The sequence below is a fragment of the Xiphophorus hellerii genome, chromosome 4 (assembly GCF_003331165.1).
Source record: "Xiphophorus hellerii strain 12219 chromosome 4, Xiphophorus_hellerii-4.1, whole genome shotgun sequence".
NCBI lineage: Eukaryota > Metazoa > Chordata > Actinopteri > Cyprinodontiformes > Poeciliidae > Xiphophorus > Xiphophorus hellerii.
The window spans coordinates 31,849,406-31,873,286 of NC_045675.1; the positions used below are offsets into that span (position 1 = coordinate 31,849,406).

A 23,881-nucleotide genomic window follows, 5' to 3' on the forward strand; every position below is an offset into this window, starting at 1 on the left:
GGAGATTGAGCCAAGAGATGGGTGGAGGATGCTGGTGAGAGATGTTCGGTGAGGTCAGAGTTTTCAGATGGTCTTCCAGATGATGTGAGGTCTTGCAGTGCGAGATCTGAATGGTTGCAGTCAGAGGGGAGTTGGGCAGTGGCAGCTGAGATTGGAGGATGGAGAAAGCTGTGGTGAACAGGAGTCTACATGTGTGGAAGGCAGAGGGGTATTAATGGAAGATGGAAGTTCAGAGGCAAGAAACGACTGAAGGCTCTTAGATCTGGGAAACTCAAGATGGCTTCATGCTTGACTCGACCAAGAAGGCTGATCATCTAACTGTCTGACAGTGCTTTATAATCATCTTACTGCCCACAGGTGCGGCAGGTTATCCCAACATCTCCAACAACGATCTCACACTCACACCATCACACCAGGATCCTGACACGAGGCCCCTATCTGGGTCTGACTTTGGTTACAGATGAAAAACAGATCAATTTGGCAATCCCTCCAGTCCTGTATGATTCCCTTTAGTTACCGTGGCCTGTATCAATCCTGAATAGGCAAGTTACAGATTGTTATGTAACTTCTGGTTTTCATTCCATTTGGAACCGTCTGTCAGCCAGCGTCTTATTCGAGATGGGCAATATAAATGTGAAGTTTTGTCACAATATTTTGTGATACTACTGTGATAACAATAAAAGTGATGATAAGAATTGTTTATTACTATCTGTATATGACACAAATACTTCTCTGGAAAAACACACTATTTGCAATATACTTTTTCTGGACAACAAACTACATAAAGTCGTCTCATTTGTTTCCCCAAAATTCACACTAACTGCATTTAATTTAATCAAATTTAGAAATATATTGAAACACCTTTATTGAACAAGCAGTGGATAAAAATAGTAAAAATAAAATTCCTGACAGTACGGAAGGTGTAGGGGTTTTTAAACCATTACTTATTACATTATTTATTGTGATAATGATAAAGTGAAATCTTATAAGAATTTTTTTAATGATAAATCATGCAATAAATGCCCACCCTTATGTCCTATCAATATGGACCAATATGTAAATTTTACTTGGGTTAAAGGTAAACTAAACTAAAACAACACGTCTGACTTTTCCTGTAACTTCAGAATGGGACATTATCATCCAGTTTCATTACACAGTTTTATTTCCATCCATCCATCCATCCATCTTCTTCCGCTTATCCGAGGTCGGGTCGCGGGGGTAGCAGCTTCAGAAGGGAGGCCCAGACTTCCCTCTCCCCAGCCACTTCTTCTAGCTCCTCCGGGGGAATCCCGAGGCGTTCCCAGGCCAGCCGAGAGACATAGTCCCTCCAGCGTGTCCTGGGTCTTCCCCGGGGCCTCCTCCCGGTGGGACGTGCCCGGAACACCTCACCAGGGAGGCGTCTAGGAGGCATCCTGACCAGATGCCCGAGCCACCTCAACTGGCTCCTCTCGATGTGAAGGAGCAGCGGCTCTACTCTGAGTCTCTCCCGGATGACTGAGCTTCTCACCCTATCTCTAAGGGAGAGCCCAGCCACCCTACGGAGAAAACCCATTTCGGCCGCTTGTATCCGCGATCTCGTTCTTTCGGTCATGACCCAAAGCTCATGACCATAGATGAGGGTGGGAACGTAGATCGACCGGTAAATCGAGAGCTTCGCTTTTTGGCTCAGCTCTCTCTTCACCACGACGGACCGGTACAGCGCCCGCTTGACAGCAGACGCTGCGCCAATCCGCCTGTCGATCTCCCGCTCCCTTCTTCCCCCATTCGTGAACAAGATCCCGAGATACTTAAACTCCTCCACTTGGGGCAGGACACCCCCCCTGACCCGGAGAAGGCACTCTACCCTTTTCCGGCTCAAGACCATGGCCTCGGATTTGGAGGCACTGATCCTCATCCCGGCCGCGTCACACTCGGCTGCGAACCGCTCCAGCGAGAGCTGCAGATCACGATCTGATGAAGCCAAAAGGACCACATCGTCTGCAAAAAGCAGAGATGAGATCCTAAGGCCACCAAATCGGATCCCCTCAACACCTTGGCTGCGCCTAGAAATTCTGTCCATGAAAGTGATGAACAGAATCGGTGACAAAGGGCACACAGTTTTATTTGTGGTTGTAATATGTGACCTGCTGTTCTTTAATAATGAAAGCTAAGTACAAATTCTTTTTAAAATAAATTCTTATTTAATTTCAACATAAGTAGTTCAGTTTCCCAACTGTTAAAAAAATATCCCATCTTAAATTGCCTGAATGAAGTCTGAAGAACTTTCTTCCAGGCTGTATCAAAAGAAACTTTAAAGGTTTAAAAAGCATAGACACTCATCTCAAAAAAGTCTACATAACAGACTAATCCTTTATCTATGTTATTATTATTTTATGCGCCTCGTATCTGCTAAACCACAAAGACGGGGAAGGAAACACAATGTTTCAAAAATAGGGATTTGAATTAGTCACCTCAGCTCAAGCAGATTATGACCTAAAACATCAACATTTGTTTCGTCAGAATGCTCATTCTACATATGCTCTCTGCAGAAAAAGAAAAGATTCAGAATTTACTTCATCATCCAGAAGATATCTCAGTCTGATATGTAACTTGGCCCAAATGCAAAACCTTAATTGGCATGCAAGTGATTCAGTTTACAAGAAGATGGCACATCCAAGAGTACAAAAGTTGTGCCATCATGAGCCAGATGGGTGTATTCAAACGTTTTTTTAAGGCTTTATGTTGTTTAAGACAGAACACACTAAGAAAGGATCATCAGATTTTTCATAATGTGCTTCAGCACGCAATGCCATCTGTGCCTGTCATCCAGAATCAGGTATTGGATTCTTTACAACATTTTCAGTATGACAGGATGTGAGTGGGTGCCCCCATGTACTGGCCAGGTGGTTGTATCAGGCCACTGCCCAACAGACCACATGCAAACCCAGAATGTGACTCATACCAAACTCAGTCATGCTGTGTAAGGACTCATTCATACCGCCCTGTCTGCTCCACCGCCCGCTCGGCTGCACAGCTTGTGGGACATAAATTTCTTCTTCTGTATTTGAAGTTATTGATGGCACCATTAGGCCTGTCACAATAAACAATAAATCAATTAATCGCATGATAAATTAAAGCGAGCTCAATAAATTCTATTTGCATGATTTGTCGTTTTTCTCTCTCTACCAAAAACTGGAAAGTCTGGTGTTTTGGTCAACCAGCCCTTTTGTTTGGAGGACAATTTTGTTTATAAAGACTTACAAATGTATTTTATTTGTTTTGTTTTCTGTTGTTTTTGTTCATTTATTTTGGATATTTAAAATGTCTTCCAGTTCCAGTGTCAAATGTTAAATGTTGGTCAAAATTTAAAGTTTAAAAACAAAAACAAAATACAAAAAAATATGTTTTAAAGAAACTCGTTTGCCTCTAAATCAGTATCAGATTTTCATCTTGTGCTGGCACACGGCTTGGTGTAGTGATGCTGTGGGCAATCCCTTCCTTGCAGAAGCTTATCTGATGACTATGCAAACGGCGAGCTATTGCTGAAAGTCTAAACCTTTCAGATATGAACTGACAAGCATGATACCAGATAGATTTGTCGAGTATGAGACAAAAATAACTAATTTTATACCTCGAAATAGTTTTAGATTTCACAAAAACCCAGACCAAAGCTGACAGAAGTTGAGCCAGGTCCTAGCAGCATAAATGACTCGTGCTCAGTTGCCGTTGACAAAAGAGAAATCCTGCAACCACTAAAATGTGATGCAATTTGTCTACATTTCGTGAAGAAGGAAGTTGTGTTCAGTTTCTTCTTCAATGGTTTTCACGTTTCTTCCTTCAGTGGTTCTTGGTGCAGCGCCATCACAGGTGAGGGTTTGGATTTTTAAAGGGTTTGGTTCGTTTGGTACAGTTCAGTGTGAAAGTGAACCGCACCAAGCTGAAAATGGAACAAATGTGACATGTTTGGACCGAGTTTACTGAACTCGGTTCAATAGTACTCCCAAAAGGGAGATTAATATTACAGGTAAAAGAAGAAAAAAACAACAGTGTTCTTTAATAGTGCGTTGAAGTTTGCTGGGTTCCCCAGTTCAATAATCCGTCTCTGAGGAACCACAAGAAACAAAAACTGCATTCTGGATGTGCAAAAATCTTGCAAATGTAACAAGTTACATGAATGACACCTGGTCTGCATATGTATCAAGTTATGTTGAAGTCAAGCCTAATTTGAATGTTTCAATGCGTTTACTTTTTCTTCAACCATTAATTTTCCAAAATGATTCTTCTCTTCTTTAATTCACAGAATAGGCATTCTTATTTAAAGTATACGGACAGAAGACTTAAACAAACCACTCTAATCAATTACACAGTATACATTGTAAGCACTTATCAAATTACTGTATGAATTATGCCTATTGTGTTTTTATAGATGTAATTGTCACTGCCCTCTGATTGCTTTGTGGTCACCATGCCAACCTGCCTTGTCACCTAATTGATTCCAGTTTGAAGACAACAGATGAACATGTGATGAGGCTCAGCTGGAATCATGATGAGAATACGATCTGACTCGTAGTAAATGTTACTTCTTTGTGCAGCACTGATAGCCAGGCTGAAGAGATGCAACGCCCAGAGGACAAATGACTTGTAAATGGCTCCGGGAAAGGAAATGTAGCAGACGATGGTGATGTTAGATTTAGCGGTCCAGACCCAAGTGCCTTATGAAAGACATCATATCCTTTTCCACATTCTGTGAGGTTACAACCACAGAGTTGGACATGTTTGATTTTTGATTTTATGTGGCAGATCAACAGTAAGTAGCCCAGAGTTGTGAGGTGGAACTGGTCTTCTGTTTGGGTCGTTGGCCTGCTGGATGGCAGAACTTCCAGTCTTTTGCAGCTCTGATGTGTTTTCTTCTATGATCGCCCCGTTTAGTGTTCCATCCACTTTCCCTTCGACTCCACAGTCTGTCCATTTTCCTGTTGGGAATCAGATGTAATTATGAGTAATTACAACTAATGATTTATTATCAATTAATTTACGAATAAAGTGAATTATTTAATTTAAGCAGCACCTGAAACGGGGACACTAAAATTGTTCGAAGTCAGAATTCTGCAGCCGAAAATGTTGATTTCAGTAGGTTTAATTTTGTCTATGAAAAATTATTATTATTGCTTACGACAAATATTAATAAAACTAGTAATTTAAATTATAAAAATGACTGAATCTGGGCACCACTCATTAGATACACCAAAGAGTTCAGTCTCAGTTATTATTCATCAGACCTGCCTGGTAAGGCCTAGGTCTTAAAATAACAATAATTGAAGGCATAAGTTCAGCACTGGCGTTATGGCGCCATCTTGAACCGCAGGACGATACAACGAACAAACACAGACAACTTGTTTCCAATATTGAAGAGTTTAGTCACAAAATGAAATGAGCTTCACAGGTAAGACATTTGATTCAACCAACTCACTAAGCTCACACACACGCACAACTAAAACACGAGACATGAGGTGTGTGTCCTGATTCTGCACCAAGAGAAGTCAGAAGTAATAAATCCAGACGTAAACAAATTGAAAATTTTTTCTGAAAATTTTGACCTAATGAAGAAAGTCTGTGTCAGTGAGGTGCATTACATCACAATCCCTCCACTCTGAGTTCCTGCTCCACATCCACACATATTTCTCTACAGCTGCTGTGAACGCTCCACAAAACGCCGCTTCTATTAGTTCCACTTTCTTTCTGTGAACTTCCTCCATCTTGTTGTGATGTGGTGGCAACATTTTCAGCTCCCGTTACTGAATAACTTTAAAGTCGATCCATAGTCGGAGTCGTTTATTATTTCTACTTATTAAATTATTACTAAAGATGGACTCTGTTGCCCAACTTTTCAAAACTTTTTTTTGTGTGTAACAAAGATCAGAAAACCCAGTGTCATTTTCTTTCCACTTGCTCTGTGTTGCTCTACCAGTATTCTAAAAAACTAACGAAACACACTGGAAAAGTCCAAAGGATATGTATAACTTTGCAGGGCAACGATTCTCATCCCAGTGGACTCATCGTCACATATACCACCTTCTTCCTTGACCCTGCAGAACTGTTAGACCCCCTCTGATTAATGTTACTCACAACAGAAGCATGTTTCACCCACTGAGCAAACAGGCATTTAAAAATAGTACTCAGTGATCTGATTTGACATATCGTAGTCTTGTGATGGCAATGCGAATTCCTCCCACTAACAATGAATGATTATTTTAATTCATTTCCAGGAGAGGACAGATGAAGATGGCTCCAAAAAAGAAACCTGCAGTGCTGGCTCTCAGTGTTAATGCGCGGGTCCATTTGCATAGTCGAACTATCCAAAAAGTTCATTATGAATAATTTATTATAGTTAGGAGCAATTTATAGGGCCAGTATCAGCTCCAGTTTCTATGCAGTAAATTTGAGGCTCCTCACTGATTTAATGGATTTCCCAGTGTTTCACACTTTTACCTCTGGTCCTACTGGTTGCTCCTGTGAGCTATGATGAATTAATGTTTTAAAATGGTGGTTTTATCATGTACTACACAAATGTAAAGAAAATGGGAAGAGTTTCATGGCTACATTTTGATACTATATTGAAGCAATATATATTTTTAATGAAATCGTACTATTAATAGGAGAAAGGAGGTGCAGGTTGGAAAATGATGTGAATTTATGTGGGAATGTTAGCAGTAGCTTATATTGTTCTGACATACTAAGCTGAAATTAGTGTATTTTTCTGGTCATACAGTTGAAAAAATGAAACTAGCTCTCATTAACCATGGTAACATTCTGATAGGTTGTGGTCTCTGCCAGACAACATCTCGCTCCTGATAAAACAGGTTCCCTCCTCTGGCCAAACTACGAGGGCCTGGTAGGAGGAAAAATCCAGATTAAGTATTTTCAAGAGGAAAGTGGTGTTAAGCACAAGCACCAGTTTAGTACTAGATGCAGTTTGATAGTTTGAGCTTCATGTTTTTCTTGACCTCTGGAGTCAGTAGATCTCCGTCGAACAGAGCGCCTCTTGCTCTGAGGCAGGAAAAGGAAATGCATTCCTAATCAGTAAGCTACAGAGTGTTTTGGACAACATTCTCAGAGCTGTTGCTAACTGTGGTCCACATAAGAGAAAGTGACCCTTTGCAACTATACCACCTAATGATGTAGAGGCGCCATGATGGGCATCAGAAGTGATGTTTGGGAGTCTTGAACAGAGCCACTACGATTGTTTTCCCAAGTTGTTTTTGCCAGTGTAGCCATGGCTTCTACTTTGTCAAGTTGAGATAATTTGTCTGTGGAAGTAGAACCCCGAGATGGGCTCATAGGCGGTATTTACAAAAGTTGGAAATAGCTAGCTTAACCGACCCATTCCTCCTCCCTTCTGAAGTGTTTGTTGATTTGATCAAATTGCCAACTTTGCCTGAATTCACACCACATGATTTATTCCACTGTGTCATAACTGGCGTTTCCACTTACACAGGCCAGACATGAAAGCTTACAAAAGTCTAGATGCTAACCAGTTTTTTATACATATAGGCTACATGATAGTAAGGAATTATCTCCGTAGTTACTAATAACTGTATGTGTTAATGCAATATTTGACTATATCTTGATAATCTTAATTACTTATGAAGTACATGAATCTTAATCTTCTTATCGTGTAAAAAGTGTTTGCTATACACCGAGGGCTGACTGTCCTGATTGATGACTGATACCCATCGCTGCCTTCCTTCCTCATCAGAAGATTTACAATAAAATGACAAGTTTGGTTTGCATCCTTGTCTGTTTGTGCAGCCGTCACCCTACTACCTTGTTTACTGTGAAATCATCTAAATAATAGCATTTTTTTTAGGCCAGCAACTGTCTGCTCTGACAAGTTTTACAGGAGAAAAGTTTGGTTTGATGTCCGTCATGGCGGAGTGAGTCGCTTTCTGAAGAGCAGGATGTCACGTACAAAGGGTCAATACACACCCAAACATACAGAAGTGCACAAACGCTGCAAACGCTCCATTACAGGCAGGCTCTCTGTTCTGGTCAGAAATGTTGCGTAGGGGAAAAGGCGTTCTTTCATCTTGAGAGTCACGGTGTCATTGCTGTTTTCCTGTTACCATTTGGTTCATCCTCCACAGTCTCATCCTCTACAGTCTCATTCTCCACAGTCACGTTTTGAACATTCTGCTTGTCCTTGAAATAAAAAATTTACCTTGGCTCCGGGTTCACGTGAGTTCAATCAAATTCAGCGAAGGATCGCAGGGGTTTTAGATTTAGGCCTAATTACCATGAAAATACATCAGGAGACTTCAGCAGTTGCATCGTCCTAATGGGATTGTTTTATTTTCGCTTTTTTTTCTTTTCTTCCCAAGGCCATGCAACCGATATGAGTACTCTTGGAACAATGTTTGAGCCGGCCGCTCGCTCGGGAATATTTATGAAAACTGTTTAATTAAAAGAAATCGGGTGGTAATGTGTCAAGAACCTCTTTACCGCACGCCTCCTACTCCTAAGAAAAGGTCGTCTGCCATGCTTAAGTCATGTTGCCTCTGCAGCTGCTCCCTAATTGACGTGTGCATTGCTGTAATGTGGCGAGAGTAGCCTATTTATTTCTGTGTGGGCAGAAGCCACAAGGTAGCATCCTCATGTCTTGCCTTCCTGCCAGCTTCTTTGCTGCAACGGGATCAATTAGTGTCTGCATGCGTGTGCGTGGGGGTGTGGGGGTGGACGTGTGTGTGTGTGTGTGTGTGTGTGTGTGTGGGAGGGTCATTGCACGCAGGCTGAAATCAAGCAAATATGTTAGAGCGAATGTGCGTGCGCTGTGTAAACCCCTCTTGTTGAACCGCTGCCCCGCAGCACCTCCTTTAATATGCTCGGCACACAAGAGAGCTCCCGTTTGCTCTTCTTCCCCATTGTTTCATTTTCTGTTTATCTCATCCAGGCACACACACTTAGTCTTGGGAAGTGTTTTCTTTTCCATCTTGCGCTGGCACATGTATTATGGCACCGTATATCGTATATCTATAAATCATTTGTTTTCGCCACAACACCTTTACTTGCCCTCTTTTTGTGTGTCCTCCATTCTCCGTCTCTCTCTCTCGTTCTCTCTCTCTTGGCAAACCTCCTTTCCAGCTGGTTCTTATCACATCGCTACCATCCTCTTCCAGATCTTCCCACACCATTGTTTTTGCCAATTTGGTGAATAATTACACCTGCTTTATTCACCCTTTTTTTCTTCTTTTTTTAATAGAGAATCACTTCTCGGGGACACAAGTCTCCCCCTTTCCTCTCCTTCCTCTCTGCTGCTTTGGGGTTGCGCTATCAATGTGAGTGATTGTGCAATCCTGGGGCGTGTAAAAGACATGAGGAGACTGTCAAACAGATCAATAGACACCGTCTGAATATGTCTTCTAACCTTCTTCTGCACAGCATTGCTCAAACACACACACACACACTCTGAAAAGTTACAAGACACACTCAAAGAAAATGCTGGAAAGCATATTAACATGCATCGTACGCAAGCAAACTCCACGCAAAGCCACGCTCGCACATTGATGCAGGAATATAAAACGTGAAATGTGACACGTTTGGTTCTATTTAGAAATGAATGGAAAGCGTTAAGAATCCCGGTCGTGGCGGTTGCACGGGTCGCCCGGGCAAAACGGGCGATTGCTGTGCCTCACCGGGGGAATTGATTTTCCATCTGAACACCAGATCTGATGAAAGACAGACGAGTCGAGAGTTAAAGATTGGAAGCCCTTCTTTCCGACGCTCCCACAGCAACGCCTGATCTCTTATCTGTGCCCCGCAGTAGTCGCCGCTGCTGAAAGTGGAGCTGGCATCGCAGAGCGCAGTGTTTGTCAGATCATCTGTCAGCCTGAAACCACTCCAAGACCGAGGGTAGAGTGCAGAAGGAAATCAGTTAAATTAGACCTCTGCGATGGCTGCGTCTGCAAGCACTTCCTGTTGCGTTTTGTATGTTTAGCTGGCGTTCTTATCCTGTGTACTTTCTTCTGGAAATGTTCTCTGCTGCAGTAGGAACAAAAGAGCAAAAGAAAGTATGCAAAGGAGAAGTTGGGGAAAGGTCAGGGCTGCGGTAGTCCTGCTGTATTAAAGGGATGACAGTGAAGCGCGAGCAGAATAAATTTAGGAAAGAAAACAGAAGTTATTCCCACAGAATGCTGTTCTCAAGGAGTACCAGAGCTGATTTAAGTGGAAGCAAATCAGAGGTTTGCTAGAGATTTGCAAAACATTTTTTCAATAAGAAGCACCAAAGAATTTCTGATGTAGCTTTCTGCTGATAGATTACATTATTTTTAATGTTTGCAGCTTTTCTTTTTATTCCTTCCTCAGCCATTTTGATGTTGTTGTTTTTTTTTTTCCTGGATCCATGAATAAGCACACGTACAGTGACAGAACGAGTGGTTACAGTGGCAGATGAGTGACGGTGTATAATTTAGGTGTCAAGGATTAAAGGACTGTGAGAGACCAATGAATAGAAAGGCTTTCTTTCAGATCAGAACATCGGCGTGTTGGAACAAGGTAGCATTCTTGTTGTAGGTAAGGAATAAATAGGTGAATTTTAGCATCTGGTTCTATGGAAACACATCCACACCAACCGCTACATCCCTACATCTCTTCTATGTTAGAGCCTGTTCTATACAACTGAGCCTGCAGAGAATGTGAATGCTAGTTAGCATAGCACGCAAACACTTTTTCCATAAAAGTATTTTGTTTTTCCACCAGTAGTACAGCTGCAGCATGTACACAAGCGTTCCTGGTTTTACTGGTATGGTTGTCACATTGTATTTCGGCTAATTGGCAGGGATACATGGAGAACCCCAACTTCAGCTTTCAGCCGTTTTTAAGTTACAACAGAATGAAACAATACGATGTAACTGTGCACTTTCCATCCATTGGTACTTAAAAATCTAGATATCAGAAGGTTTTTTACAGCTTAGTCACAGTTGATCCTCAGCTGTGACCCTCAGATGTGACTAAGAAAAAAGCTCATATATTTATGCATGTGTATTTTCTATTGAGTTAAACAGGCTGAAACATCATTGGCCTTTGCATAGCCCTTACTGTAAATGGTAAACAGGCTGCATTCCTGTATCAGCTTACTAAAATTGCTGACCACTCAGAGTGCCTTTATGTTCAAGGCCACTTTCACCTGCTGGCTCACACTTTCCCAAAGCGATCTTTAGTCCTCAGTTCTTTTGGGTCACGCTGTGCTTTTAGTGACGCACAGACAGCCGGGTGGAAATGTTCAGCATGTTTCAGGGGACATCCTGTGACATGCAGAACATGCAGACCTGGGAAACCGGAGTTTAAAATAATAAAATCCCATAATAATATCCCAGTTGCCACGTGACTGGCATATTGCTCAAGAACCACAATCATGCCGCTTTGCATCACTGACAAAATGGCAGTGAAGCAAATTGTTATATTATGCTAAGGCCAAAATAAAACCATACATAGCAGAATTTATTGTTGCTATAGAGAAATTTTATAAAAGTACTTTGATTCTTTTATGTTACTTTTGTCAAAGCCTTGGGAAGTGCTCTTCAGCTCAAAGGTGGGACTCATCGGTAACACCTTCTACGACTTTCTTCTTGCTGAAAGAAGAGTTTTTATCATTCAGGAGCTTCGTTGTTCAGGGAAATGCCTTCAGTCTGGTCTCCACACATTATTTACAGGTGGGAGCAGCAGACAGAGAGGAACAGCTTCCGTTCAGGATGGGTTTATGGCCTGAGCCCCCATAAAGACCCACTGGCTCCAGCACCTTGCCTCATTAGAATAACTTGTAAATATCCAGTTGGAATGTGTTAAACAATTTCGTTCATTGTTTTCGTCATATTTACAACGACATAGCGTTTTATTTACAAAAGATAGAAAGAAAAAAAAAAAACATTGCACATCGCTGTGAACACCCCATCCTTATGGCAAAGCATTAGTGGCGGCATCATGCTTTGGCTCTGGATTTCTTCAACAAGGACGACTAAGTGGGTCAGAGTTAATTGGAAGCTGGATGGCGATAAATACAAAGGAATCCTGCAAGAAAACCTCTTGAAAATGGCAAAAAGAAAAAACAACAACCCGCAACAATGTCACCTTATAGAGATGTAAAAGTGCTGGAGACATGCAGCGCTAATTTACAGCAAAAACTAGAATAAGACAAAAAAACTCAGGGAGGATAAATAGTTTGAGAAACGTCTCATTTTGCCTCCATCTTCCAGTCATGCACTGGTTGGTCTGTCACATTAACCTGTAGTGTGACCAAGTATGAAAAGGTTTAAAGGATAGGAATATTTTTGCAAAGCACTTTGTATTATGTGTATGTTCCTTTATTCAGATGTTTCTCTTTCAGAAATGTTTTACAGACACTTCACACAAGGCAGAAGGATAGCTGTGACAAAGTATGTGCAAGGACATTTTACTGATTGTATAAACTCTTCAGTATGCAGCAAGCCTCAGCCTCCATGTTGGGTATTGAGAAATAACTCAGGCCAAATATAACTAAACTTCGACTGGACAAAACAGTTTTCTACACCACACTGCCAATAGCATTTTAATGGTTTTAATGTCATGTTTTCTTAAGATCTTTATTGGACTTTGCATCTGAACTTTGATCATGGATGGACTCAAATTTTCTTTATTTAAAACAACAGTAAAAAAAAAGTTATTCTCTTCGGGCAAAAGAACATCACTAAATATACTTGAATCAGTCATTGGCCCTTTAACTCCATATCATCATGCAGTTGTTGTCAGAACTGTCTGTTTTGTTTTTGGCACTAGATCAGCAGTGAGTTCAGTCGTTAACTTGAGCTTTTCTCATTTACGCAAAGTCTTGTTGCTGCTTCAAGGATTTTGAGAAATGTATTTATGCCTTTATCACTACCTGCTTAGACTCTTGTAATTCTTTATACAGATGTATTGATCAATCATCCTTACACCTTGACCTAACTCCTACTCACAGTTGTAAACGATGGCCCTGTTGAAACCTGATAAGCAGGTGGATGGACAGACACATTAATGGATTGAAAATCTTTCACTATTTGGTAAAGAACAACAACAACAAGGGGTTAATTTGAAGAACCACAAAGAATATCTACTTCATATGGTTAGTGGAGAAGCTGATTGTATCAAGTAGCATTCTATGTGCTCCATGATGAAAAGTGTGTCAGGAGGTTGAACCACATCAAGTGAAATTGCAACAAGAACTCCAGCTGCCAGAGGAATTATGCAAAGACTCCAGCTTACTTGTATCCTGCACTATCATTTCTTCTAAAAGATTCAGGGAATTTTCATTACCTTAAACTAAACAGTTGGGATCTAATTTAAGGAAAAGAAAGAGCCTCGAGGTGTCATAATAATACTGGTTGCACTTAAGCACATAAACAATTCATCGTGTGGATCTTTTCAGGTGAAGGCAGCGAGTCTGCGTTCAGGGGTGTGTGTGTGTGTGTGTAAGTGAGATAATAAGAGCCCATGTTTTGAGCAGTAATCTCCTAACACAGTGGATTGAGTCGACTCTGCTGGATCATCAGTGGTGTGAGACGCGACACACACTCAATTACTACCACACAGTCGTGTTTGATGTGGGGAAAGGGAGGAATTTTTAAATTGTCGGAACGCATCGGCACGGACCAAGGAAAAATGAAAGAGATGAAGATGACGTCTGTGTTTGGACAGCGTAAGAATGGAGGTGTGTGTATTTGCTCAGAGAATCTGCAATTAATCTGGCATGCGTTCACACACATGCAGAAAAATACACACACACACACACAAATTTGTGTGTGTCTTTGACCACTTTTTTCTACAGTGCAGCTTCTTCTTCATATTAAAAACCACATTTGCATTGACTATATAATTGTGCAATTTGACATTTTGAAAATAAATTTGCTTAATGGAAACACGGCAATTTTGAAAAAACTTGTTTTTCTGATCAAACGTTTTGGCGCTAAGATGATATGGTTGTCTTGGTAAAACTTTTTTCACATTGCACAAATCACTTTGGCTACATTCACACTGCAGCCTGAAGTGACCCAAATCCGAGATGAATCTGATCTTTTCATGATGGTCTGAACCACACACATCAGATTTTTGTGAATGCGACCCAGGCCACCTGGCTTTGTGGTTCAGACCATCATGAAGAACCAGATCTTCTTTCATGAATCAGATCTTTTCAAATGTGACCTGAGTCTGTACAGCCAGACTCATTACATTCGTCCAATCTGAACGCCATTGATACTCGACAAACGATAATAATGAGCAGGCTCTGGCTGGGTAACAACTTAAAAATCGTAAGATTGGCTCCACCATGGTCGGCCATGTTTACTTCCGCAAACACTGAACACTTCTTCTTTTTCTTTATGTCGGTTGGCTAAACACACAGCACGCTCTCTATGTGTGACGTTATTGCGCCCTCTACTGCTCAACTGGGACACTTTCAGGATGTTCGAAGTTTACGATGGCGATCACATACAAATTGCATATATTTGGAAATGTGAACGGACCCACAATTTGGACCCAAATCCGATTTTTCTCACAAAGAAATCAGATTTGGGTCTCTTCAGGCTGCAGAGTGAATGTAGCCTTTGTGGTATGCCACTGGCACAAACCATGAAGAATAAGACAACAGGAAGTAGATGGAGGATCATGGCATGGTGTATTTTTAGTGACATCACGGGAACAAATTTTCATTCTGTCATGAATTACGGTGCGGTGTTGGTGGTGAGGCAGACGCAGCGGACCCAGGTAAGATGAATAATGATGTTTAATGATGAAACTCAGTCCAAACAGGCAGCACGCACATTGGACGACGAATAGACTAGACATTGACACATTCACAAGACATTGACAAGGACCCGACGAGGAACAAGGAACACAGGTGGATTTAAATACACAGCGGGTAATCACAGAACGAGACACACCTGGGAACAATCAAGGGGAGGACAGGACAACGAAGAGACTCAAGGACACAGAAAACTCAAAATTAACACACAGAAAACACAGAACACGACACATTCACGTGTGACTTTAAGTCCGTGTTTTACTTAATGGATAAACTACAATAGAGAAATTGTGCTTTTTTGACACGAGCAGAATGTTGACAAAGTTTTGCGCACATTAGTAATGGAAACACAGCTACTGTCATTGCCGTCGTGATTGTCCTTCCTTTCACTCCTTGTCTATTCATGCGTGTGTGTGTGTGTGTCTGGGCCGATAGAAGGGAGAGGCTGCCAGTTGTGGCAGATCGATACCACTGACTGAGAGATCACAGGAATGCTTAGAACCCATTGATGACGGGGTGTGCTTGTGTGTGTGTTTGTGTGTGTTGCGCTACACATTGTCTAATGACAGCAGAAGAGGGGAAACGGCAGGAGGACAGATAGCTGGGTGCAAGAAGAAACAAATGAGTTGATGAAACCTATTTTCTGTTCCTTCACGTCCGCCTTGGTGTGTTTCTCTGCCTTCTCGTCTGCTGTCCCTGCTCTCCGCCTCTGGTTTATATCTGATCCCGCTCACAGAGCCGCCGTTACACCAGGAGATCACGAGAAACAGAATAACAACAGAGATTTTGAATCTTTGTTCAATTATTCATGATGCCTCTTCTTTTGTCTCTGTTCTGTATTTTTTTTTTTAATTATAATGTCTGACATTTCTCTCATCATTTCTTTGCTGTTATGACAATTTAATTTTATCCTTAACATTTTTTATTCATGTTAGAGCTCAAAAAGTTCTTGTTGATACGTGAGTTAAAATGCACAGAGTATCAGTCATTTTGGTCCTTATCTGTTGAATAGCAGGGATATACTTAGAAAAAGGGAATTCAAATTTGGAATAATAACAATAATAATAATAATAATAATAATAATAATAATAATAATGTCATAACTGCACTGTGAACTTTATTAAATCCACTTTCATAGGACTGTCTGGGACTCCTTTTTCTTTTTTCCCAGAAATGCATAACATTTTTGAGAGTTATTATCTTTGGAGCTAAAGAGGAACAATCTAGAGTCAGCACACAGCTTCAGTTATTACAGATAGATAAAGACATTTACAAAGTCGGTCTTCTATCACCTGAAGAACATTTCCAGGATTAAAGGACTAATGTCCCAAAAAGATCTAGAGAAACTCATCCATGTGTTTATCGGTGGTCACATTGATTACTGCAACAGTGTCTCACATGTCTGTCTAAATAAAATCAATCCTGCAGCTGATCCAGAACGTTGCTGCTGGTGTTCTGACTAAAACCAGGAAGCTAGAGCACATCACCCAGTTCTAAAGTCTTTCCACTGAGATAATAGACTATAAAATACTGTTGATAGTCTATAAATCACTGAGCGTTTAGCACCAGAATACATTAAAAATCTGCTGTTGTATCAACCTTCCAGACCTCTCAGATGTTCTGGTTCTGGTCTGAGTTCCTTTAAATTTTGATTAAAGCCGAGCTGTTTAGAGTTGCTGTTGATTAAATGGAACATTGATCGATATATTTGATGAATATCTGCTTGATGATTTTGATGATGGCATTTGACAAAATGTAATGTTTGTTGTTGTTTTTTTCGCAGTTGGTGACTGTATGATGTTTTTATGACGTAAAGCACTTGGAACTGCCTTGTTAGTGAAATGTGTTTTACTAACAAACTTGAATTGGAATTGGATTAGAGCACAACTTTAACAAGATGTCAGAAAACCTCCTCAGAGATTTTGGTCCATATTGACGTGGCGGCACCTTGCAGTTGCTGCACAGTTTTCTCTCATATTAACATGCAGTGTTTCACTTTTCATTGAAACACAAAGTCTGTTTGATCATTTTGTCGTCCATAAAAACACAGTTTCTTCTCTCCAGTCCAAGTATTACTTGCTCAACTTTTTCTGTCTCTTCACAGCATCAGCTGTCGATGGAAAATTTGCACCTTTCGTAGAATTTGCACAAATATTTTAACTAGTTATTTTATTCATCACAAAAAAGGTGAGTAAAACATTTATTAGCTTTATTCTAACTCATCCCTCTCATTTCTAATATTCTTCTCTGTCAAGTCTCCTTATTTCCCCTCTTTTAGGTCAGCATGCAATGTCACAAAATATCATTTCATCACTGATCTCTGATCTCTGATCCAACGTCTTTGGGCCCGGGGTGCCTCACGCCGCTTTCCCTGCCTCTCCTCTCTATGTCCTCTCAAACACATCACAACCAGTCCAGTTTCTCTGTTAAATAATTGAAAGCTCCATTGTAGTAATGTGAATATACGGCTGCTACGTAGCAGTGCACTGTTCTAATTTCTCAACAGTCAGACCCATCCTAATCTATCTTTTCCCTGGCTGTGATTAGGTTGTTTCCCATCCACAGGGGGAGTGTACTGCTCTGTGGCTAATTGGCAAGTTCAATCAAAGAGACAAATGAAGAGTGAAGACACTGACCTTTCAGGGGAAGTCATTGCTCTTCTGTCTTCAAATGTCTTCTTTTTCTTTTTTTCTCTCTCTCTCATTTTCGGCTACATCTTCACTCTGGTCTCTGGATCTTTCTGCTTTTGCCGTTTCGTCTTGCGTTCCCCTCTCGTTTCTCCTCCTCGTCTTTTTGTCTGCCCTCTTTCATCTCTTCTCTTATCCTCCCTCTGTGGGAAATTATTTGCCAGTCACTCCAATTTATTTTGACAACTCATTCTCGTGGCTGTCAGAGGAAAATTACAGCGTGCATACATGCTGACGCACGTTGCTCTGGCGCGCTTGCGTGTGTCTATTTTCACTGCCACCCGTGGCTAAAGGCTCCTCCGCTCCCCACACTCGGCTATTAAAGGAGGCTGGGAAGCAATGGTCTAGAGCGGAACAATGGCCGCCTCTGTGGAGGGGTGTGAGGTCGTTTATCTGATTGAGGCCCGAGCCTCTCCCACTTGTTTTCCATCCGACCCGCCAACCGTGACTGATCATGCGGCCGCGCTGCGTTGGGGTCCGCGTTACGCCGCGACCTCTCGTTGTCAGGCACGCTCTCTAATGGCTGCTGTGCCGTCATTCGTCTCTGCAGCGCCCTGAGAGGTGTCAGTGATTGACTCCGGGTGGAGGCATATTTCTACATGCCACCATGTACGCTTAGCACGGCGCTCATGACAAAGGAGTTGGAATAAAATCTGAATGCAGCCATTAAAAGAGCTGCTAAGAGTATATTATTACACTCTGGAAGGTTAAAAAGGCTCGTTGTTGTTTTTAAGACATACCTTGTGTAGACTAGTCCCCAACAGTACATAAAATGTGTCCTACTCTGTTAAAAAGAGGGTATAATATGGGTACACTGATTTGTCGGCCAGCTGATTTATCTGTGCCAATTTCCTTATTTTGGGGAGATTGCTGATCAGCTGATTTTTACATGTGAAGCCGATCTTATCCACCAATCCTACCTACCTCAGCAAACGTCTAAAAATCAACCACCTTCCTGTTCTGCTAACCGGCCCACCAGGTTATGTCTGCATGTTTACAGTTAACAATAGTCACCCCACTGTTCCCAATTCAACAACTTTCCTGTTACATTGATCAACAGTCCAGACAAAGAAATTGGTATCGGCCAAAATTGGAATTAGCAGGTTATGCTTTTTAGAAGATCGGTAATTGGCGATCGGCCAGAAAACTGCAATTACTGCACTCCTAATAAATAAAGATCATAATTAACAGCAGTTATAGAATGACATTCAGATTAACCTACCTGCTGACAGGTAGGTTAATCTGTCAGCAGGTGTCTATTAATACCTGCTAAACAAACTTTAAGCCCACATTTCTGTATTGATTTTTTATTGGTATAATTTAATATTCTAACCAAAATCAACAATATTTTTAGCTTTACATCATGTTATATTAACTATGTGGCTGGAGAACACATAACAACGTCCCTTTGAAAAGATTCCCGCTGTAAGAAAGTACTGGAATGTAATTTCCAAGTCTAGACACAATCTTGACTGGTAACAAACCCAATGCAGCGCTGATTCAGAAGTTCAGTTTGCTGCTTGATTTTGAGGCAGACTCCAGACACAGCAACTTCAAACACTTTAATGGCCTCATACAAGAGGATCAATTTGTAGCTCTCTTTCTCTCCCTCTCTGTGTGTAGGTGTGTGTGTGTGTGTGTGATGGGTTCAAAGCTTCACAGAGTGATAGAGAGTCAATTCAGTCAAGGGACATAGAACCATTTGCCCTTAGATTGCCTTGTTAAACATCACTTGTCCACCTTTCAAAATCTCACTAGACTTTTCATCCGCCTCCTTCAATAATATCAGCCTCTACTGGAACTGTATATTATAAGAAGAGTCGCCTCTGAACTTCAAAGTGCTCTCCCTCTTTTTTATAATGGGGGCTGTGAGGGCGGAGGACATTTGATTGCTGAAGAGCCGAAGGTTGGTCGACTCTTTGCCTTTTTTTGCACTGATGTTTGAAGTGTGTTCAGTCGGTCTCGCAGCGTTTTGCATCTATTGTCTGATCGTCCTGAGTCTCTTGCCGCCTTTCTGACTTGAACGACTCTTTGTTGTTGTTTTTTTCTGTCTCTGATTGCTTCCTCCCCACCATGAGACATCCAGCGTGAGGAATAAAACCAAGTCGACTGGATTTCACGGAAACTCAGTTCTTCAAGGGGCGTCGGTTTCTCCGGTTCTATTTTCCTTTAATCCACTTTCCTTTCACACTTTCTTTCTCCGTCCCGTCACATCAGCGACATTTTCCCGTTCCCCCGGTGCTGAACAGCCCTCTGTGGTGTAGGTGGAGTGTGTATGGGTGTATGAATGTGGATGTGTGATATCCCATTTCGTTATACTCACTGCTGAAGCCATCGCCTGGTGTCAGTGGAAGGACAAGCAGGCTGCAGCTTAAAGAATGAAGATTCGTCATCGGAGTGGGAGCGGACTTGTCACCCGGATAAAATAAACGTGTCTTTTGGATGGCAAATGTTTAAAGTCATTGCTCTGCAGTCGTTTCTATGCAGTTCTCTCTACGTTCTCTACAGTGCGAGTGTCAAAAACTGCAAAGCAGCTATTGCTTTCTAAAGACTTCTCAGGGGCACGGAAAGCAGACATTTCTGAACCCACCTTTTCCAAATTCACAGAGTGACATTTGAAAACACATTTGTTACCCTTCACAATACTTCAGTCAGGAAGAACAAATTGATCATCAGATGGAAAGACCAACTATTTTCGACCGCAGGGATTGTTGTTCGGCTTCAATTATAGTACATTTAAGGAGTGTAATCAGTGAAAATAGCTTTAATTTGCCAGCCGGCGTAACACATCATTTTTGCCTTAGCAGTCAGAGAAAAGAAATTGGACCTTCATGCCGTCATTCAGTCATGTTTTCCATCACTCTGCATATGTGTTTTCTGACACTGATGATACATTCCACATAATGGCCATTCCTTGGTGCAACTGCTTTCTAGGATTTGCAAAAAAATGAAAAAATAAAAATAAAAGCATAATAACACAAAAAGTTGTGGAATGTTTTCACATATGACTTGGTGAGAAATGTGTTTATTAACTCCAGTGGCAGAGTCTAGATCAGTCGTCTCAAACTCCAGCCTTTCCAGTCTATTTCACTTTTTCACACCAACATCAAATGTCTGAATTACCTCCTTAAGGTCTTACAGAGTCTTACTCAAGAAGTGATGATTTGATTCAGGTATAATATTGCCTATACCAGGGTTCTTCAAAGTGAGGCTCCGGCTCCTAATAACTTTGGCTAAAATGATAAAGAACAAACTATACACACATATTAGAGGGAAGTGAAATGCTCTTAACGTTTTATCACAATACTTTGAAGTATTTATTGTATTACTGAAAAAAAGCCCTGCATTTATTCGTCATATTTATTGACACTTTTATGGAAAAAAATAGCAGGGAAGAAAAATAGCATAAATAACGATTCCCATGGTACAAGCCAGTTTTTAGGGTTTTCAAACATCATTAGGTGAATTTTATAGTTGTATCTAGACTCATGTGGAGGTTTTATGCGCATGTTCCATGCTCCATGTTTAACGCCACCTGCAGGTCTGAGGGAGTAAGAATAGTATTTGGGTCATGATTTCTGGGTGTTTGGTTGTTTTGTGTTGCAGGGTTTTATTTTTCCTGGTATTGGTTTGTAGGAACCGACCAGGACAATTTTGGGAGGCTCTTCATAGCTTCCTGTGGATGAACACTTTATTGGGAGTGATCCCATATGGACACAGGTATTTTTAAAACCATCAACACGTCTTAGGAAAAAACAAAAGGGTTTCCCCTTGTTAACGGAGCCGTAGATGTAAGACAGCTGGCTTGTATATAGTTGAAACCACAAATTAAAATGCTAGATGTAAATATGAAACACACTGACTTGCTCATAGCATTTTCACAAATACCCTTTTTATCTAAATCAGTGAAAGTAAAACTTTGCGCCATCGTAGCTTTATATAAAGAGACCACTCCAGTTTGTTGCTCTTCTGTGCAGTTTTTTTCCCCCCTCTAATAATTTTTGGTCTGCTGGGTTTGAATTGCCAACAATCTTCAAGTTCAGGTTTTCCTAGAATTTCTAGCAGCTGTATTTAAGTCCACAAGAAATACCAGGAAGCATGCAGGCTGTTAGAGTAACAATTCATTTTTACGTTCTCTGCATTGTGCAGCACTCTATATTATTTCTGTCTTGCTTTAAGCTGCTTTTTGAAGGTGAAATCACTGGAGAAAGATTGACATGTCCAAAGTGCTTCGTGGGAAAAGAGAAAGAATTATCACATGCAAAAAAGCTTATTTAAATGAACCGTTCCTACATATTAGCGATGTCACAGTTCTGTACTTTTCCAGACAGAAATCTCCATAGTTACCCGTCTATTTTAATCCCTTTTCAATATTGTAAGTTCAAGCTCACCATGACATTATACTTGATACTTCTGGTTGTGAATATGGAACCAACAAAAACCAGAGACTGTAAGGAATATAATGGATGGATGGAGAAAAAAGAATCATTTGAAAAATGTAACAGGACATGGGGGCAGAGGGAAGTTACTATAAAATCCCTGATTTCAAACTCTGTTAATTTTCCTCCAGGAAGTGCAAGATGGTGTCATGTTGTATGGGAATGTATGTTTATACATACATCTGGCTTTTTTTTTTTTTGCCCTAGAAAGTACCTTTATAGATTCTTTTGATAGTATCTGTCATATTTGGTATTGTTGTAATTATAATAAATATACATTTGCCTAAAATAAGTTCATCTGTCCACTCCAAAGCTTATAAAAACATTAGAAACATAAAAAAATATTCTGTTTAGGTACATTATGAACATTGAAGAAAAGATTTGTTATTGAGTCATGCTTCTTGACTTTAGAAATTTACACTTACATACTTTATAATGTGTTCATATTGTTCAACTCTTCTGCAGTCATTGCACAGATCATTTTTAATAACACTAGCTGTATTATCATTTTAGATCATTTTATTTATTTTAATGTGTGGTGCCAACGTTGATGCAAAATTATTTTAACGTTTATCAAGATTTTCATTTCTCCTCTTACTTCTCTGCACCGGCTTTGAAAACGTTAGACATTTGAAAACATTTGCGCCACCAAAACAAGTTTGTTCAGATTGGTTTAGTCTGATTTAACTTCAGACAGTGAGGAAGAGGAAGTCTGACTGGAATCACAAACAACATTAAACTGATAAAATTGCTTTAGTTTTAGCTTTTCTTAATGGTCCATCCGCTGTGCAGAAATAATTAGAACCTTTTTAAATGTCAGAACCATCAGCATGATGCTGTAATTAAAGGAAGAACAAACCTTTATGAGTGTCATAATGAAATGGCCAAGTAATTATTGTCATCTCCAAACAGGCTTTGTGCCTTTGCCACACGTCAGGAAAAGCAAACTGCCATTTGTTTAATTAATAACGTTTGGACTCTCCATCTCTGCTGAATGTATAATGGAAGTTTGATGCATTAAATTGTGAATATTTGGTGACATGTTTTTGGTTCATGTCATTGTTCATGTTATTTGTTGTCCTTCAGCTCTCTTTTGGTTGCACTAATGATCATCGAGCCGTCTCTAAATTCAATTCAGTTTTACACTGTTTGTTTAAAATGCTGATGGAACTTTTCCATCAGATGAAAGTTTTCTGTTAATTAAAGTTACAGAGATCCTGTTTGTTTTTCCTTTTAACATTTTTGGAATTTCTGTACTCTAAAATACTTCACTTCCAATTTTAGAACTAATGTACTTCAACATATTTGAACACAGAGAACTCTACTTCTGAAGCCTACAGGTAACTGAGAAAAAAATTTATATTTTCCTTGCATGAGCAAAATATGCAAAGCATAGTGAGTACAATAGCTTCCAGAGTTTGAACTGCAATTTTGTTAACTGAGACATTTTATTTTGGGTTTCTAGTGAGAGTGCTTTTTATTTTTGGTTTTTGGTTGTTGTGTCTCATTTTGGATATTTAAAATACAGTATCTTCCACTGTTAAATGTTCTTTGCAAAACTAAAGTTTATTGGTGTTTGTTAGGACAAACTTGCTTTATCATGCATTATTGGAACTTTGGAAATCTGCAATGTGAATTTGAGAAGGGAGTAGGCATCATGTACATAAGGATGATTGACAACGCTAAGACCTGCCTTCTGGCTCTGATTGGTTGTTTCTCAACGGGAACAATTGTAGATGGCAATAGAGCCTGAGAGGAGGCAGAGGAACTTGTAGTGTTATTCCCTTATCATAAACATATCTGGAGCGTTGCCTTGATTCTACCATGCATGTCTGGTAAATTGTTTAATCTCTGTGGCAACCACTCAGCTGTGCAAAACACCTTGTTGGACCTGGTGCTGCCTTTGAGGTTCAGCTCCTCCTCAGAGCTGCAGCTTCCAAGCTTCTGCCTCAAAGAGAAGCAAATCCCTGGGA

At 40.5% G+C, this 23,881-nt stretch overlaps 1 protein-coding gene and 1 long non-coding RNA gene across 2 annotated transcripts in view; one reads left to right on the plus strand and one right to left on the minus strand.

Moving 5' to 3' along the window:
• The window catches only part of LOC116718043 (neural-cadherin), a 322,864-nt gene that overhangs the window by 13,363 nt on the left and 285,620 nt on the right, over window positions 1-23,881 (plus strand). The window lies entirely within an intron of this gene.
• On the minus strand, window positions 4,254-17,600 carry LOC116718046 (uncharacterized). Its single transcript, XR_004338861.1, has 2 exons — window positions 17,419-17,600; window positions 4,254-4,952 (listed from the first exon to the last, which is right to left on the minus strand). It is a non-coding gene; the product is annotated as an uncharacterized LOC116718046 (long non-coding RNA).